The sequence below is a fragment of the Lactuca serriola genome, chromosome 4, assembly GCF_051521515.1.
Source record: "Lactuca serriola cultivar US96UC23 chromosome 4, Lser_US96UC23_V15, whole genome shotgun sequence".
In the NCBI taxonomy this organism is placed as follows: Eukaryota; Viridiplantae; Streptophyta; class Magnoliopsida; order Asterales; family Asteraceae; genus Lactuca; species Lactuca serriola.
This window is the reverse complement of record NC_136411.1, coordinates 354,338,685-354,356,824: the sequence shown is the minus strand read 5'-3', so window position 1 is coordinate 354,356,824 and position 18,140 is coordinate 354,338,685.

Here is an 18,140-nt window from a genome sequence, read left to right as displayed (position 1 = left end):
TAATTAAATGTATGATTACATATTTACCCTTTTGAAATGATTGGCCTATATTTATTCATACAATAACACAATAATTACTTTAAATACATGAACCTAACTCTCTCTCTCTCTCTCTCTCTCTCTCTCGCTATATATATATATATATATATATATATATATATATATATATATATATATATAGACACACCTTAATAAGCATTTAGCATGTTTTGCTGAATTTTAAGAGGTATAAAATCAAATGCAAGTTGTACAACGAATTTATGCATTGAATCTTATGTAGTCAAACGATTGAATACGTGGTCTCAGTTATATCCCTTAAAAAGCTCCACCAAACAATCAAACTGAATCGGTCAAAACGAAGACTTAGGATTTGAGTCCTTTTCTCTTGTTACTCTTCTGTTTATAAAGAAACTTTGCCACCACCAACAGAAACAATTCCAACAAATAGAGAATCGTTGTTGTCTACACGATGTTATTCTGTTTTAGATGTGCCATGGATGGTTCTCTGTCTATCTCTCTCCGTTTGTTTCTCTTCTTAAAATCACTACCGCCACCTTCTCTTCCCTACCGTCGGATCCCTATAAACTATATCTATTATTGGCAACTTCTGGTTCATAATGGTAGGGATAGAGCGAGGATTTGATCAAGCATATGGGATTGTGTTATTTCACCGCCATTAGTAACACCCATCAGAGCACCATCACATTTTACTCTTTTCATTGTTGACATCTCTCTCTTTCTCTAAAAAGCTCTGTTTGCCACCACGAGGAGCAACTACATGTCGTTTTGGAGATGGTTCTACTTGCAAAATATATAGAAATATTCAGTATTTTGAAAATTTTGGTGCTTGTAATGGTAAGATTTCACATAATTCGTCTATTATTTTGATAAATTCGTTCCTGTTTCTCGGCATTTCTCCCATATATTTGCGTTCTCTGTTCAGAAATCCTGACTTATAGTACCCATTTGCCTTCGTCTTCATCACGTATAATTCCAATCTTCTAGGCTTCAATCCACCTCACATATTTCTCTTTTCTTCTCTCCATAAATCCTGGATCGAATCTCTTATCTTCTTTCCACAAACCTAGATCGAATGTTTATGCCCTCGTCATCTACATTATATAAGGAAACACCCACCACCAACACTCTCTTCCTTCTCTCTTTCTATTCGGCAACGTTCACCACCACCACACACCACCGTGTAAACCACCATCATTGATTTTATCGATTTCAACTCTTTCTAATTTACGATTTAACTAGATTTTCAGGACTCCCGTGAAGCCCACAATGCTATCACCATCGAGGTCTCTCTCACACTAATCCGTTCATCTAATCATGTGTAAATGTGTTTATCTTCTTAAAGTTCCATAAATACTTTCTCTCTGCTTGTTAATTAGTTTTTTGTATGTATGTGTGTGTTTAACCTTTAAACAACCATTTTTGTTTCAATGATCACATGGATCTTCTTAGCCACTCTTCATGGTAAGCCCTAACATTTTGAGCTCCAGATCTTAGTTTGGAACTTTTGTTCCCAGATATAAAACTATTTGATTTACCTCTCAGGTTTCTAGTAAACTTATTTGTATTTTGCAGGCTTAAGAAGTCTTTAATGAAGCTGGAGTATGTGGATTTTCGAAGGCACTTCTGTGACTTTACTTATGGTATGTGTCATATGTTTCCTCTCTATGTGTATGTCTGTGTGTTGTGTCTTTGTTTCCTATAATAAGAATGGTTGTATTACTGATCATGATTCACCATTTAGACCATTTCTTGATAATTTTCTTGACTCTTTATTTTACCTTACAATCAGGGGTTCAATATTTTGTGTTGTGTAGGGTTAACCATCACAGAAAGTGAAGCAATAAGTGAAACTAAAAATTTTTGTTGCTAAATATTGTGATATTAATGAAAAGAAGTGAGACCGTAAGTCAAATACTAAGTTTTGGTAATGAAATGCTTTGCATAGTCCTTTTGATGATCTTCTTTGTTTGCCTTTTATTGTTTAAATCACTTAATTAACTTAGATAATAATCTTGGCATCTGGCTTTTTTAAGGGTGAGTTGTAAGGGTTGTTGCATTGTAGTCTTGGGATCTCTTCAATTCAATTTGAAGGTAAGTCACAAGTCTGAAACTCCAATAATGGAATATAAAGAAACATCTTTAAATTTGATTTGGTTTTTGGAGGGACTGTATGATGAAAGGGGTTATTGTTGTGTAAAATTAGAAACGAAGGAATTTAATAAATTCTTGGTTTGGCAAATGCACCTGGACCTGCATAATCTGGAAGTAAATGTTAATGGTCAAAAATTATATTGATTAGGGGTATTTGTATTTGATGTTAAATTTAGATTTTTGTTTGTGGTTTGAAAGTTGGTTGTGGGAGAAGGATCTCTCAAAAAAACCTTAAACAAGCATCTTAAGCTACAGAGGATAAAATTCATGGACCGTATGTATATATGTATCAAAGCTCACGATTATTTTTATCAAATCTGACCATCAACCTGATTTTCATGTTCACTTTTCGGTTTCTGTATCAGTTCTTGGATTTTGTATTTCTCTTAGTGCTTTTCGTGTTTCACGTCTTGATAATAAAGTATTTTAGGCCCAAAAATTTAATAAGTGAATGTGTTGTTTATTTTTATTTTATTTTCTATATTTCAGATGTGCAAATGTAAATTTAAAGTCTCTCAAATGTAAAATAGAAGACAAATTCAACATTTGATGTTTAGTTCATATATGGAGTTAGATATAGGGTCTTTGCAAGTTAGATTTTGGTGTAACAAGTCATGTTTATTTTGTTTTTTTGTTCCTTTTCAGATCCTAATGATAGATTATTTTTGTTTGTGTTTTTGTTTCAATAAACATTCATCCTATAGTTAATATCTTGAAACATATTTGGGTTTCTGATTAACGAGGTCTTCGATTTCATTTGTTTTTGCTTTTTAGAAATTAGACTTTTCAGTTGTGTATGTGTTCCTTTGCTCTTGCTTTCTGGAAACTAGATCTCAAAATGATTGTAGACATGTGTAGATTTGAGGTTTAACTTTTATATAATGTATGGATTTGAGATTGAGATGAGTTTATTGGCTCATAAAAACAATAATGTACATGATAGAGATGAGTTTTTTGTTATTATAAAAGAATTTCATACCTAAATAATGTATTTTTAATTAATATAATTTATATTATGTTTATGAGTAATTATAATTTTTACAAAACAAATACTTTTATACATAATTTTTTCCAATTAAAAGTCAAAAAATATTTGCTTTGTGTAAAAGTGAATAATCTAAGGGTTTGTAGGCTGAGCTTTTAGGCATGCGCTTTTAATAGAAAAAGGAAATGACAAATATTTGCTTTAGGCGTGCTACAGAAAAAAGAAATGACAAATATTTCGTACAAAAGAAGAGATTTATGTATATTAACTAGATGTCTAGAATTCAAGTATTGAATATCAGGTGGTCTACGTACGATTGCTATATAGGAAGAAATAAAATTATTTTAAAGAGGTTCATGGTCTTTAATTGTTTACTGATTTTATATTACAAATATATTATTTTACTTGGCTCCATAGTAAGAAAACAAAGACAAGCGCATGGTCTTTAAGTTTTCAAGTTTTTATTAATTTTATATTACAAATATATTATTTTGTTAAATATGTGTTTGGTTATGAATATTAAATGTTTTTTGTTTTTTGATCATCCATTGAGCTTGAATTTAGTTAAATTCATGATTTACGTGTTTTATTTAATAAATGTTAAGAGTTACATAGCCAATTATATATTTTTTATGAAAAAATTATGTATAAGTGTATAAGTAATATATTAGAGTTTAACTTGTATATTAATAAATATTCTTAAAATCAATCTTTAGCCGGTACTATTACCTACTTAACTTGGAAAAATATATTCACTTTTTAATTAATATTAACTTAAGAAACTAAAACATAGTATTTTTAATTTGTTATCCTTCCAATAATTCATGTCAATGACTTCCGACCTAACTAGAAAGAGATACTGAGTTTTATAACATGTGAGGTCTAACATGGGAATTTGAACCAAACCCTCTTCATAGTTTCTCTTGTGGGGAATTTTTCCTTTAAATCTCTATGAGGTTAGTCTGCACTATTGGATGATTCCATCCCGAAACATTTGCTAAAATATATGAAGGGCTTCCGTTGACTCAAGTCGTCGTTTCAAAAATAACACTTCAATAATTCATACATTTTATTAACTACAAATAAAATTATTTATGTATCTTAAAAAATTCCTAATAAGTACATTATTTTAAAAGATTAAAAAATTACATATTGTGTATATTTTAAGATTTTCAAAAGTGTTGAAACAAGTTTTCAATTTTGTGTACAAATTTATTGTAGTTTCAAACAATTTTCACAACAAATAAAACTATTTGTGTTTTTAAACCTTACACCCTAAATTTCATAAATCCTAATTCCTCACTATCATTATCATTATCATCATTATCATTATCATTATCATTATCATTATAGATTTATAAAGGAAACATTTTTCCTTTTACCACATTCATTTGAAACTTCTATGACTTTTCAATTTCTTTCTAATAATGATTTTAAGTTGGTTAATAAGGTTAAATAAATATAAAACCTAAAGTGTAATCATATATAAACTAAATTTCATTATAAAAAGAATATATTTCCCTCTATTTATAAAGTTATGCAAAAACTAAATTGTAATATCAATTTTAACTAAAATATTTCCTAAAGATATTTTTATAATCATTAAAAGTTTTTAAATAAGTAGCTAAAAATAACTTACAATAACAATAGTTAAAAATAACTCTATATAAATGATTATTTTGTTACCTTTAAAATCAAAAAAATTGGTTTGATGTTTCAAATAATTACAATGATCGAAATTAAAATGTTAATCAAATAAATTTTAAAAAATTAATTAACAATAACAAAAACTATAAATAACATTAAACCATATATTATATTTAATGTTATTCATGAATAACCCGTAGGTAGAGATCATTCAAAAGATTAAGATTATGCCATTTTAATAAATGTATATATTATCATATAATTCAAAATAATCAATATATTATATCATCTTAGTATACAAATTATTATATCAAATTTAACAACAACATTATTGTTATATTTAAAATAAACATATATTTGGAAAGATTTCAACTATATAGATGTTTCAGCGCAACGCGCGAGCATTCGCCTAGTTTAATATATATATATATATATATATATATATATATATATATATATATATATATATATATATATATATATATATTCCGTTAATTTTATGGAAAAAATACAATGATTTTTCTTATGTTTAACAATCTTGAATGTATTTCACTGTATTTTTATTATAAATAAAAAACATATTTTTATTTTGAACCTAAAATAGTACTGTATTTTTATTTTTAACAAAAAACAACATTCTTTTATTTTAATTAAAATAATAAAGTAGTTTTATTTTTCTCACAAAAAATTGCAAACTTTTATCATTCATATGAAAATAGTATATTTTTATTTTTAACCCAAAAAATCAACAAAATTTTACTTTTAACACAAAATAATTGGTCAAAAGAAACTATCCGACACTGCATCTATGTACATAAATAGAACTATTCGCCGAAAACAACTATCTAGCACAAAACAATCCGTCAAAGGCTGGAATTAACTATCTGACATGAAAATAAAATTAAATGCCACATTAAATTATTTGCTGAAAAGAATTATCTGGCGCTGCTGCATCGCGTGGGTTTCCTACTATTATATATATATATATATATATATATATATATATATATATATATATATATATATATATATATATATATATATATATATAAAGTGTTGTAAAACTCACCAAATTGTCCGATTACTCCTCCGAGTACTCGCTAGTCGGCCCCTTGTCGAGGCGAGTTACATAATCCCGAGTACTCCCAAATTGGCCCATTTACTAAACTGAGTAGTGTTGTAAAACACAGTAAACTCGGTGATTAATATGTATAACATACTTAATGATTTATTATTTAGCACACACATGTGATTATTGCTATGATGATATTAAAACAACCTTTAATCTATGAAGATCGATTAGATCTTGAACAAGTATGTAAATATAAAACTGTAAGAACGCAATAATAAGAACAAGACAAGATAGAATCAAACGAGTCGAATGATTAAAAAAAATCCTCAGAAGAGATCGATTAAGAACATCAACTGTAGAGGATTGGTAGGTTACAAGAACGATTAAAGAAACCTGTTGTGCTCTAGATGAATCGCTATTTTGTTAATCTCTAAATCGTTAACCTAATATGCATGCAAGCATAAACTTATATACAAAACATAAAAGGCTCTCGGTTGGACAGGCCCAAAAGGAATACAAAATAACTTATACTATCGAGCCCAAAAGATGCAATCTTCAAAATAATCTTCAGCCCAACAATCTCCCCCTTTGCGTCAATTTGGAGTGAGACCTTCATTTGTTACTTGGGCCAGCAGCTGAAGCAGGTACCTTCTTCTTCACGGTGCTAAACAGACATTTGGTGATAGAGAGTATGGTCTGTCTAAACCAGATGTACCAATTGATCATGTCGTTGAAGTACTTGATGTCATCAGCCGAATTCTCTTTACACCGTTTGATAATCGATAACACATGCTCCAGACAAGCAGTGGTGTAAAGGTGTTTGTCAGCTAAAGCAAAGAGACATTTCTGTCCTTCTGCTCTAGTGAACATAACCGAGTTGCGCCTCGGGTCGATCCTGCCCATTTGCATTTGGTTGAGATCACTGGCCGATCCCACAGGAGCAATCTTTGGTTTCTTCTTGAAGACTGTGGCGACCTCCTGATCCATAAGGGCAACCTCCATGATGTAGCAGGCTAACATCCTTTTGACATGGTCTATAATGGGACCATATTCGGCTTCATTAGTCAAAAGGATATTATACAGGACAATCCAATCATGAGGATTTAGATTCGGTAGATCTGCCAGGGAGATAAGATGAGCAGTTCTTGCAGATCCTCGAATCAACTTGAACCGAACGTTTATAAAACGACCTTCAGTGTAAGGTTTCAGCACCCGAACGTTCACAATCTTCTGGGCTCTCCAAGTAAGGTATTGAGGACGAGCAGCCGCCAGATAGAAGTCAATGAGCTCGCTGTCAAGCTCAGCGTTCGAGTGAGGGACTTCAAAGATGTTTGAGAAGGCGTGGAAGATAAACGCCTTTCGAGTCAGCGGCATGTCAAACTGCGAATCGACAGAATTGCTGCAGTCGAACGATATAACCGGCTCGAGCCATAAGATGCTGGGAGTATCTATGGCCTCTTTAATCATACGCTCCCTGGTCCAGGCAGGGAAGAGAGTCTTCCGGCTCTCAAGGAGATCGTGGGCTTCCTTTTGCTTGCGCTCGGCTTCTTCAGCCTCTCGCGCCACACGACTAGCATCATCATCAGCATTGCGACTGTTCTTTCGTTTTAACATGTCAGCAATGGTCTCCTTGTCTTCATCTTCATCTTCTTCCTCAGCTAAGTTTATGCCTTTGTTCTTCACACCCGAACCCGAAGCATGATCAGTTGGAGGTGGTTCGGTTGTGTGAGTAGCTTTGGAGGAAGGAGGTGGTTTCGATCCAGTCTTCTCATCTCCCCCTTGTTTCGGAATGGACACGAAACTCGGTAGGCCTTCGATTTTGCTGAGAAGGTCCATGGCCGGAGAGAGCTTTTCAGCGATGTTACGCCTCACCGAATGGTTAAGAATGGGATCGTGTGCTTCCAGGATGTTGGATAGGGCAGCGTGTACATCCGAAACACATGTTTTGATCACCTCCCTTTCGGATTGAAGAGCTTCTAGTTGTTGTTGTGAGTTGGAAAGTTGCGTGCTCTTGACCTTGAGGGCGGTTGTTTTGCTCGCTAGAACGTCCATCAAAGAATTCTCAGCTGCAAGATCCTCTTGTAGCTTAGCGAGGCGGGCATCGATGGAGGCACGAAGTGCCGAGTTGTCGTCACTTATATTTTGGCGTAGGGTAGCGAACGAAGTCAACTCCGTTGAGACGAACTTGGCCAATTGCTGAACAATTGGTTCCAAAGTTGTCTTGGTGGCGTCGGCACTTTCCTGCAATGACTTCAGCAGGACAGAAGCGTCGGAGAATAGTTTATCGACTTTTTCGGTCGCTGCCTCACAGGCTCTGGTGGAGGCGTCAATCGCAGCAGTTGCTGAGGCCACCGAATCATGTTGAGCCCTGGAGAAGGCGTCAACAATTTTCTGAAGGGCAGCTTCAGAGAGAGAGGACTGCTGGTTGGAAGAGGAGGCGAGAAGTAGGTCAACCTTCTCGTTAAGCTCTTTGAGATGCTTCTTCGTCACTGGAGCATCATCCTCCTCGTCACTCTGAACTTGAAACGGACTATAGTAGACTGAATCAAAGTTCATGTGTTCACCACCAAGGTAAGGGTTTTCGTCATCAGAGGCATTTTCAGGAGATGGAGGGGGTGGTGAAGTTGGGGGTGTTGTAGGTTTGGTAGGTTCAGGTTGAGTGGGTGTTGGGTTAAATTTGGGTGGTGGTTGAGTATGGGTAGTTTCGGTTGTATGGGTTTCAGTTTGTGGTGGTTCGGTTACGGGAGGTGTTTCGGTTACTGGTTGTGTTTCGGTTGCAGTGGTGAAAATGGGTGGAGGTATAGGGAAAGATGTTGGGGGAATAGTGGGGTTTATGGTCGGAATGGAAGTAGGAATGGTTGGTGGAGGTGAAGGAACTGGGGAATTATGAAGTTCCATTTCTGGGGTAGGGGACCGAGGTGGTGTGTTGCCTCGTTGAGGAGATTCGTCTCCTTGAGAGCCGTCAGAACCCGAACTCTCACCCTCAGAGTCACTGGAAGAAGAGGGAATTACAAGCTTTCGCTTCTGTTGAGTCTTCCTCCTCTTCGGCTGTGGGGACTGTGCAGCCTTCGTTTGTTTCCTCTTTTTGGGAGAAGGTCCCTTTGGAGCTTTGGACGCTTGCTTCCCTTTTTCAGCCTTTTTGCCCCTGCACACCGGTTTGTCTGCATCGTGAATCGACCTGAGCATATCCGGTGTCAGTTCTCTAGGACCAGTTGGCCTAAACTCCTTGATTGTCCGAATTAATCTGCTGTCAGATGGCACGTCGCCATACATTGTCTCCGGGATGGAGCCAATGAAGGAAAATTTCGATGCATCTGAGACGATGATCTTCTTGGTATGGAACGTACCAACAGAAGACATCGATGCACCGTCAGCAGTGGGAACATCAAACTTGTCCATGGCCCATCTTGTAATCAAGATCCAGAACCGGGCCAACGACACCTCAGAGTGTCGGGATGATGAAGAAAGGCTCTGGATGAGCTGTTGCCATAGGACCAACCCATAGTCCAGGTTAATCCCGTTGTAGACCCCGTACATTATTGACAGGAAGAGACGACTTGCACCGTCAGATCCTGAGCTCCTTTCCGACAAGCCCTTGAAAAGGACTGTAAATAAGCCATTCCACTGTGGCGGCAGGCAAAACTTTTTAAACTTAGCGACAGAGGTGAGAACCTTTGTGTATCCCATGTTGTAAAACATGTTATACAGATGGCCAACCAGAATCGTCTCCGGATTGATTCTTGAAGGGTCAACGACAAACCCAAGCATGGTGCAGAAACGTTGGCGTGAAACTGAGGTCTTGTGTTCTGCAAGCTCGAAAAACACCCGGTCTACGGCCTTGTCATAGTAAGCAGTCGCATAAACCTGCGATAGGGCCACCATTGGCACAGATTCAATTCTTGAGAGTGCTGGAGCAAGTTGGGAGTATTTCAAACATTCTATGACCGGCGACATGTAGGAGTCGTACGCCAGTGGGTTAAGATCAATAACCAGACATTGTTGTGGGCGGATAGGGAGGATCTGTGAAGTAGCATGAACGGAAGAGGATTCAGCCATTTTTGCAGGTATGAAGAAGATGATGAACAGGAAACTGTTTGGGAGTATTTGCTCTTTGGAAATTTTGGAGGTAGTAAAGAGGTAAAAGGTGGTGTAGACGGCTTTTTATAGTGGGTGATAGGAGAGAGAAAAATTGTTTCAAATCTCTTATGGAAATACGAAACGGGTTCTTGAGTGACAAATGTATGACAGTTGAGGCGTGCGATGATCACGTAGGAGAGAGAGTGTCAGGTTCCTAGGATCATGCCGCCCAACAAGCGCCGTTTCAGAGAAAAAACCGTTTCCATTTCCAGACGCGCCTTTAATGCCAGAATGATGACGCTTGGATTTCGCACACGCATCCACAAGTGTCAGTAAAAGCACAGTCGTTTCAAATTCACATGCGCCCACTTTTACTGTCGTTTGAATTTTAATCCTTTTAATTCCCGCCGAGTCAGCAACCTTTCGTCTTATCCTTTTAAACGGCATTTTTTTGAATTAATTAACTACGTGGATTGTTTTTGACCACAACTTCATAATTAACCACCAAGTAATAATACAGCCTGTAAATAATTAGCAACGGAATTTGGGAAAATCAAAGATTTTCGTGCAAAGAGTGTAAAAGAAAAAGAAATAAAGCAACTCTTTTAAGGATATTCTGTGATGTCAATAATGACACGAAACTAATGATCCCGGGCACGAATCTCTTCCTTCAAGGTCAAGAGAGACCTTAAAGTGTTAGTGTGGATTCCCGTTGAATTACGATCAAACACTTATTAGTAAATGTTGAAAGGCTTCTTTTAATTAGGCTTAATAGGGGTGGCTTTCGCTTTGATTCATCAATTCTATGCTTGAAATAAGAAAGAAAGTGAACAAAGTACTTGTGAGACCGGTGTAGCCTGTTGAACAAGTAGGAAGGAATTCATTTTATATTGGCTTGGAAAAATATAAAATCTCAGAAGAAAAAAAAAATTAAAACCTGGATCCCAAGGGAAGAAATGTTATGGCGTTTAACAATTTCATAGGAATCACACAAAAGAAAATTTGAGATTTCATTAGGGTACATTCGTCAATCCTTTGGTGAAAACTTGAGCAAATTAATTGTTCACCGTCAATTCATTAGGTGTTGAATTTTGGGTTTCACTCAGCTCGTAGTGACACGAAACTAAGATCATAAACACAGATGTTGTGTAACCATAAACCTCAGTGGTAATTTCTGAGAGTCTCAAGGGTTACGTTGATGAAACGAATGTAGTGGAGAAGTAAAATGGAGATGGTGTAAGAGAACATAGTACCTCTGCTGCGAAAATAAGGACCAAGCAGGAAACTCTTAACTCATGTGAGAAAAGAGTGAGGTAGCTCACGATTAGAATAAATGTGTTAGCCTTATTGGGAAGACAAGGTTTGTGTATACCAGGTCATGAAGGCTATTATTCAAAATCTTATGAGGCTTGGGACACATATAGAAGCATGCTTCTAGGGACACTTAAGTAAGTCATCAAATATATCCCCAGAAACGAACGAACACCCAAGAAAATAAAAAATTAAAAAAAAATTATTTTTGGAGTTTGTGAGATTTTGTAAAAAGAGTCAAAGAGAATAAAAAGAATAAATAAAAAAAATAAGTAGAAGAATTAAAAAAAATAAGTAAGAAGAAAAATTAGACTTAAAAAAACTTTGGAAAAAAAATTTTGAAAAACCGAACCCGAACGTTCGGTTGGTTTCGGTTGGGAAAAAGTTAAAAAACCAAACCCGAGCGTTCGGTTGGTTTCGGTTCCAGGAAATTTTGAAAAACCGAACCCGAACCTTCGGTTGGTTTCGGTTCAAGAAAATTTTGAAAAACCGAACCCGAACCTTCAGTTGGTTTCGGTTCAACAAAATTATGAATAGTCGAACCCGAACCTTCGGTAGGTTTCGGTTTTGGAAAATTTTGAGAAACCAAGGAATTTAGACATGCAATTGGAAAATACTTTTAACACATAGAAAAACAAAATTGTACAAGAAATATACACCTGAGAAAAACTACCTTTGAAGTAATGAGCGAGTCATATGGTTGAACCGAACCCGAACGTTCGGTTGGTTTCGCTTCTTACGTTTGAGGTTGAGAGGTAGTGTGAGGTACTGACTCTGATTCCATCATCCCTAGCCCTTGCAATATTTTATTGAATGATGCTTCAGGAAGAGCTTTGGTAAAGACGTCAGCCAGTTGATCAGTGGTTCTTACGAAGTGAACTTCGACGTTTCCATCTTCCACGTGATCTTTGATGAAGTGATACCTCAGTGCTATGTGTTTGGTTTTAGAGTGTTGCACTGGGTTATGACAGATCCTAATTGCACTTTCAGAGTCACAATATAGTGGGATCTTCTTCATATTGAGTCCATAGTCTCGAAGTTGACTCTGGATCCAAATCACTTGTGATGTGCAGGATGCAGCGGCAATGTATTCCGCTTCGGCAGTAGACAACGACACACACGTTTGTTTCTTGGATTGCCAGCTGACCAACTTCCCATCAAGGAATTGACAGCCACCGTTGTGCTTTTACGGTCGAGTCCACATCCTCCAAGGTTGATCTCTGGTCCATTTGAGAGATAGGATGATCTTTGGTCCATTTGGTAAGAGGAGGGTAATTCGTATCAAAGGTTGGGTCTAGTTCAGCATGGATCATTTCTTCTGGCTCAGATTGGCTATCGTAATTAAATGTCATATCATCATGCTTCCCCTCAATTGATGAGTTTTGAGAAACATGAGGTTCAGGGGTTTCTTGTGGTGCTGGACTTTCATGCGTTGAAGCACCTTCGTTTGGAGAGGCATCTTCGGTTAGAGAAGCACCTTCGGTTGGTGAAGGACCTTCGGTTGAAGTTGTAGAACATGGCTCCCCCTGGACTTGTGAGCTTGGCTCCCCCTCGACATTTGAACTTGGCTCCCCCTCGATTGAAGCATTGTTGGATGGAGAGTCATCAGTGGTCGATCCTCCTTCATGCATTCTCCTTGCAGCATCTTCGACAATCCGCTTCATATGATCAACTTTGTTGTCTGCTGCACCTGCTTCGGAGAGTGAAGCTTTCTCTGGTTCGTCAAAGAGCTCCAGAAATTTCTCGTATAAATTGGCGATCGAGACTGTGACTTGGCCAGTTTGAGGAAAGATTTCCCCAGCGGTGTCTTCTTTGGCCTGTAGCTTCTTGACATAGCTATCGTCAAAGGTCACATAGTATGTCTCTTCAATCCTTCTCGAACGCTTGTTTAGGACCCTGTACGCCTTGGATGTGAGTGAGTAACCCAGAAAAATTCCCTCGTCGGCTTTGACATCAAACTTGTTGCGGTGTTCTTTAGAGTTAAAGATGAAACACCTTGAGCCAAACACATGGAAAAATTTCACATTGGGCTTTCTGTTGTTTAGTATCTCATATGGTGTGAGCGTGAATCGCTTGTTGAGATAGGACCTGTTCTGTGTAAAACAAGCAGCAGAAATAGCGTCAGCCCAAAAATAAAGAGGTACGGAAGCGAAACTTAGCATAGTTCGGGCAGCTTCACACAAAGATCGGTTTCGTCTTTCGACTATTCCATTCTGTTGTGGTGTGTAGGGAGCTGAGAAATTGTGACTAATTCCCTTTTCTGCAAGAAACTCTTCAAACTCCCTGTTCATGAATTCAAGACCATTGTCGCTCCTGATGTTGCGAACAACCTTCTTGAGCTGTACTTCAATTTGCTTGATAAACACTTTCAGCTTTTGAGTCGCTTCAGATTTGAGCTTTAGAAAGAACGCCCATGTAAATCGTGAAAAGTCATCAACAATAACAAGAATATACTTGCTACCACCGATGCTTTCGATAGATGAAGGACCACACAAATCGATATGAAGTAATTCGAGTAGTTCAACAACTTTTGTGTTGATTACAGATGGGTGACTTTGACGACTCTGCTTCCCCATTTCGCATGCAACACACAAATGCTCTCTGTCAAACTTGAGCAATGGAAGACCCCTAACATGACCTCCAGTGGCAAGTCGGTTGATATCTTTAAAGTTGAGATGAGAGAGTCTTCGGTGCCACAACCAGCTTTCGTCGGATTGAGCTTTTGATAACAAGCATATAGCTGGGTTTCCTTTGATGGGTTTAAGGTTTAAGGGAAACATTTCACCCTTTCGCTCTGACTTGAGAATTACTTTCTTTGTCTTTTTCTCTATGATTTCAGAACCTTCATCATCGAATGAGACTTTGAGACCTGTACCTCCAACAAGCTGAGATACACTAATGAGGTTGTGTTGGAGTCCTTCCACATAAGCCACCTTCCTTATAGTAAAGTCCCCATTTGTTATCATCCCGTATCCCTTTATGGTGCCGAAAGAATTATTTCCAAACTTGACGTTGCCACCATTTGCAAGAGATCTGTATTCCCTGAGCTCCTCTTTCCTCCCTGTCATGTGACGTGAGCAGCCACTATCGATGTACCATTCTTCGTCGAACTGCTCGTCACTTATAACCTGCAAAAATTAAGCAGATTTAGGAACCCAAAGTTTCTTGGGTCCATGTGAGCTTTTCATGGGAACAGGAACAGTAAGAGAGATGTCAACTAGATATGTTCGTTTGATAAGAGTTGTTTCATCTTTCTTTTTAATGGTAAAAACTTTTATTTTGTTAGGATTAGGTGCGTTTGATTTGGACTCTGGTTTGGATTCATTAACCTTCTGTTTGCCCTTTTGTTCAGCTGACGAATGAGATTTTTGAGAACAAACAGAATTAGCTTTAGAGCAAGATGGAGATGAATTGGTGGAAGTAGAAGAATTAGAAGAACGAGAAGAATTAGAATGAGTGGGTTTGGATTGAGAGGACTTCCTGGCTGGAGATTCTAAGTGACCCTTTTGCTTTTGATCATTGGAGGGACTGACCTTAGAGTCTTGTTCTCTTTTGACTTCAGAACCGAACCTTTGCGTTCGGTTGGAGTTGTTCTCAGAACCGAACCTTTGGTTTCGGTTGAAGTCTTTTTCAGAACTGAACCTTTGCTTTCGGTTGTTGTGACTTTCAGGCTTTCCTACAGGATTGTTTTCATACTTCAGATTCTTGTCTTGGTGTGAGAAGTATGCATTCTGGGATTGCCAGAATTGTTTCCTTTCAGAAAGGTTCTTCCTGTATCTTTGGTTCCTTTCTCTCTTCCTATTCCTCATCTGCTTAGGTTGATGATGAACATTCGCTTTCGTTTTCTGAGTCTCCTTGACTGGTTCTTTTTGAACTGTAGGAGTTTTACTTTGAGCCGAGGGAGCAGAGGGAATATCTGAAGAAGTTCCACTTTGAGCTGAGGGAGAGGGAATGTCTCCTTTTGCCGAACGATCATCCCCCTGAGGAATATCTTTCGTACCACTGATGCTTGGCTCATCGAAATTATCCGGCTTATTCAAGGGTTCAGGTATGTATCTTCCTTTACTCATCCAGGAGGTTCTTTCAGATAAGTCATCAGTTTCGTTTGCATTATCTATTGGAGCTTCCCAGAAGTACTCATCGCAGCCATCAGCATTGTCTTCGTTTACAATAGCTGTGAGTTCAACTGTTTGATGTTCGGTTACTCCAGTCACCTTGTATACTTGATTCGGAGTGGTCCTGACCTTTTGATACACAACTGCTTTCTCAACTAAAATCGGGGACTTTTGTTGGGACAATCGAGCGAACTCCACTGAATTTTCAGAAATAAGATTCTTGTGGTTTTCAGGTTCGCTTTTAATAAATTCTGAGCAGTCAACCGTGTCCTCTACAGAAATTTCACTCATGTTTTCGTCCTCGTTAAGCTCAGATGCATTTTCAACATCAATTTTGTTTTCTGAGCTTACGTTGGCGTTTAAAGAGTCAAATTTTTGCATGGTTTCGGTTCTCAGTTTAAGTCTGTCATTTTCATCCAAAAGATTTTTAAGCATGTCCTTGTGGTCCATGGATTTAATGAAGGACTCAATTTTGTCCAGTCCATACATGTAGGTCGGATTGACATCATCAGACGATATCACACTCTCATAATTGTAGGCTTCGGCATCGATTTCATCCTCCTTAAACTCTAGGAAGGGCAAAATCATGCGATGGATCTTTTGGCCTATTTCACAATCCAAGTGAAGCTGAGTAATATTAGAATATAAACGTTTAGCAATTAAACAAAAAACATTCCGCTGTTTTAACAATTTTAAATTGTCTCTTTGCAAATAAATGTTTTCATCTTTAACTTTAACTAATTCCGACTCCTTTAACTCGATCCACATTCTCCGCTCCTCACTCTTCGACGCCACCCTGCTTAATTGATCAGTTAGGTTAGAATTGGTGACTCGAGTTTGAGTTAAGCTACTATCTAGATGAGAAATTCTTGTATTAACGTTTTTTAGTTCTTTCTCATATGAGGATGGTGGAACTTTAGATGAAATAAAAACCGATTGTACCTTCTTTATCAGTTCATCGAGCTCATTGAACTGCTGGCTGAGTGGTTTGGTCGTAAAGCACATGTCCTCCTGCACCTTCGGTCCATCGCTTCCACCATCGGTGTTGTATCCCCTCATTTGAGATACGTCAGTCACCATGAAGCATCTTCCTCCACTGCTTTCCTCCTTGGCCACATAAGCCTTTCCATGGGTAGGCTTCCTCACTTCATCGTCTTCTGAGTCGGTAGACCAAACTTCCGTGCTACCGAACTCGTCATCATTAACCGAGCCCTGCACAATAAGAGCATTAATAGAAGGGTTAGCGGTAGACTTCTTCTTTCTCAACTCATCCAATCTTTTCTGCAACACAGCTTCCTCATCATTTCCATCATCCTTTTCAGCCATCTTCTTAAGGACACAGTCCTTAGCATAGTGGTTTTTCCCACCACAGTAGAAACAGCTTACTCCGAAATCGCCATCCACCTTCGGTTCCTTCTTGGGCTCCTCAACCTTCGGTTCATTGTTCACCTTTTCAGAGTTGTAACTCCCCTGCCAGTTTCGGTTTTTATTGCTGGGGAATCTCTTCTTTATGAACCTTTTAGGATTGGACACCATCATGGCATAATCCTCAGACGTGAGGTCATACTCCTCCAAGTTGAGGTCTTCATCCTCCATCACAGCTTTACTTTTTGATAGGAGGGCCAACGAACCAAGACTTGAAACGACGTTCTTCTCTTGCAGCACAATCTTCTCTTGGGACTTGAGAATGCCCACCAGTTTCGCCAAAGAGTATGATTTAAACTGCTCATGGGCTTTGACTGTGGAAACCACTGCTCTCCATTCAGACCTTAGTCCATTCAAGAAAGTAACCTTCTGTTCGATAAGCTTCCTTTCAATATCGTGTTTGATCATCTTGCTGAGAAGATGATTGAAGCGATCGAATGTCTGGGTCACCGTTTCTTCGGCCCCTTGCCTGAATTCTCCAAACTCAGATAAAAGCAAAGTTTGGATAGAATGTTCAAGATCCTCGTCTGTAGAATACAGTTCACGAAGTCTATCCCAAACTTCCTTTGTTGTCGTGCATGAGCTGACCAACCTGAATGTGTCGGACTGAAGGGCGAATCTGATCAACCTTAACGCCTTAATATTGCACTAGAATTTGTCCTTTTCATCTTGTGCAATATCCTTCACATCCTTTAGCAGATCATTGTACTCCTTTTGTGTCTTAATAATCCTGGACGTTGCAGAATGAGAAAACGGTCCATTGATGATGGCTTCCCATATGAGGTACCCATTATCCTCCGATCCAATCACGTAGTCTTCAAAGTGATGCGCCCATACTTCATAGTCATGGGTGTATAAGATTGGAATCTTTGTCGTCGAACCGATGCTGTTGGAAATATTAATAGGGTTTGATTGCGTCGCGTCCATTATGATCGTAAAAACCTGTTCAAAGATCAGACTTGTAATAAAGCAGATTAGGGCAAAACAATAAATATCAAGATACGTCAATAAAGAGATGACGGCTCAATAAATATCGATAGTTGCGGAAAAACCCTAATGGAAATCTTTTTCACAGAAAAGATGTGTATCGATTACACAACCTCCTGCTCTGATACCAATTGATGATATTAAAACAACCTTTAATCTATGAAGATCGATTAGATCTTGAACAAGTATGTAAATATAAAACTGTAAGAACGCAATAATAAGAACAAGACAAGATAGAATCAAACGAGTCGAATGATTAAACAAAATCCTCAGAAGAGCTCGATTAAGAACATCAACTGTAGATGATTGGTAGGTTACAAGAACGATTAAAGAAACTTGTTGTGCTCTA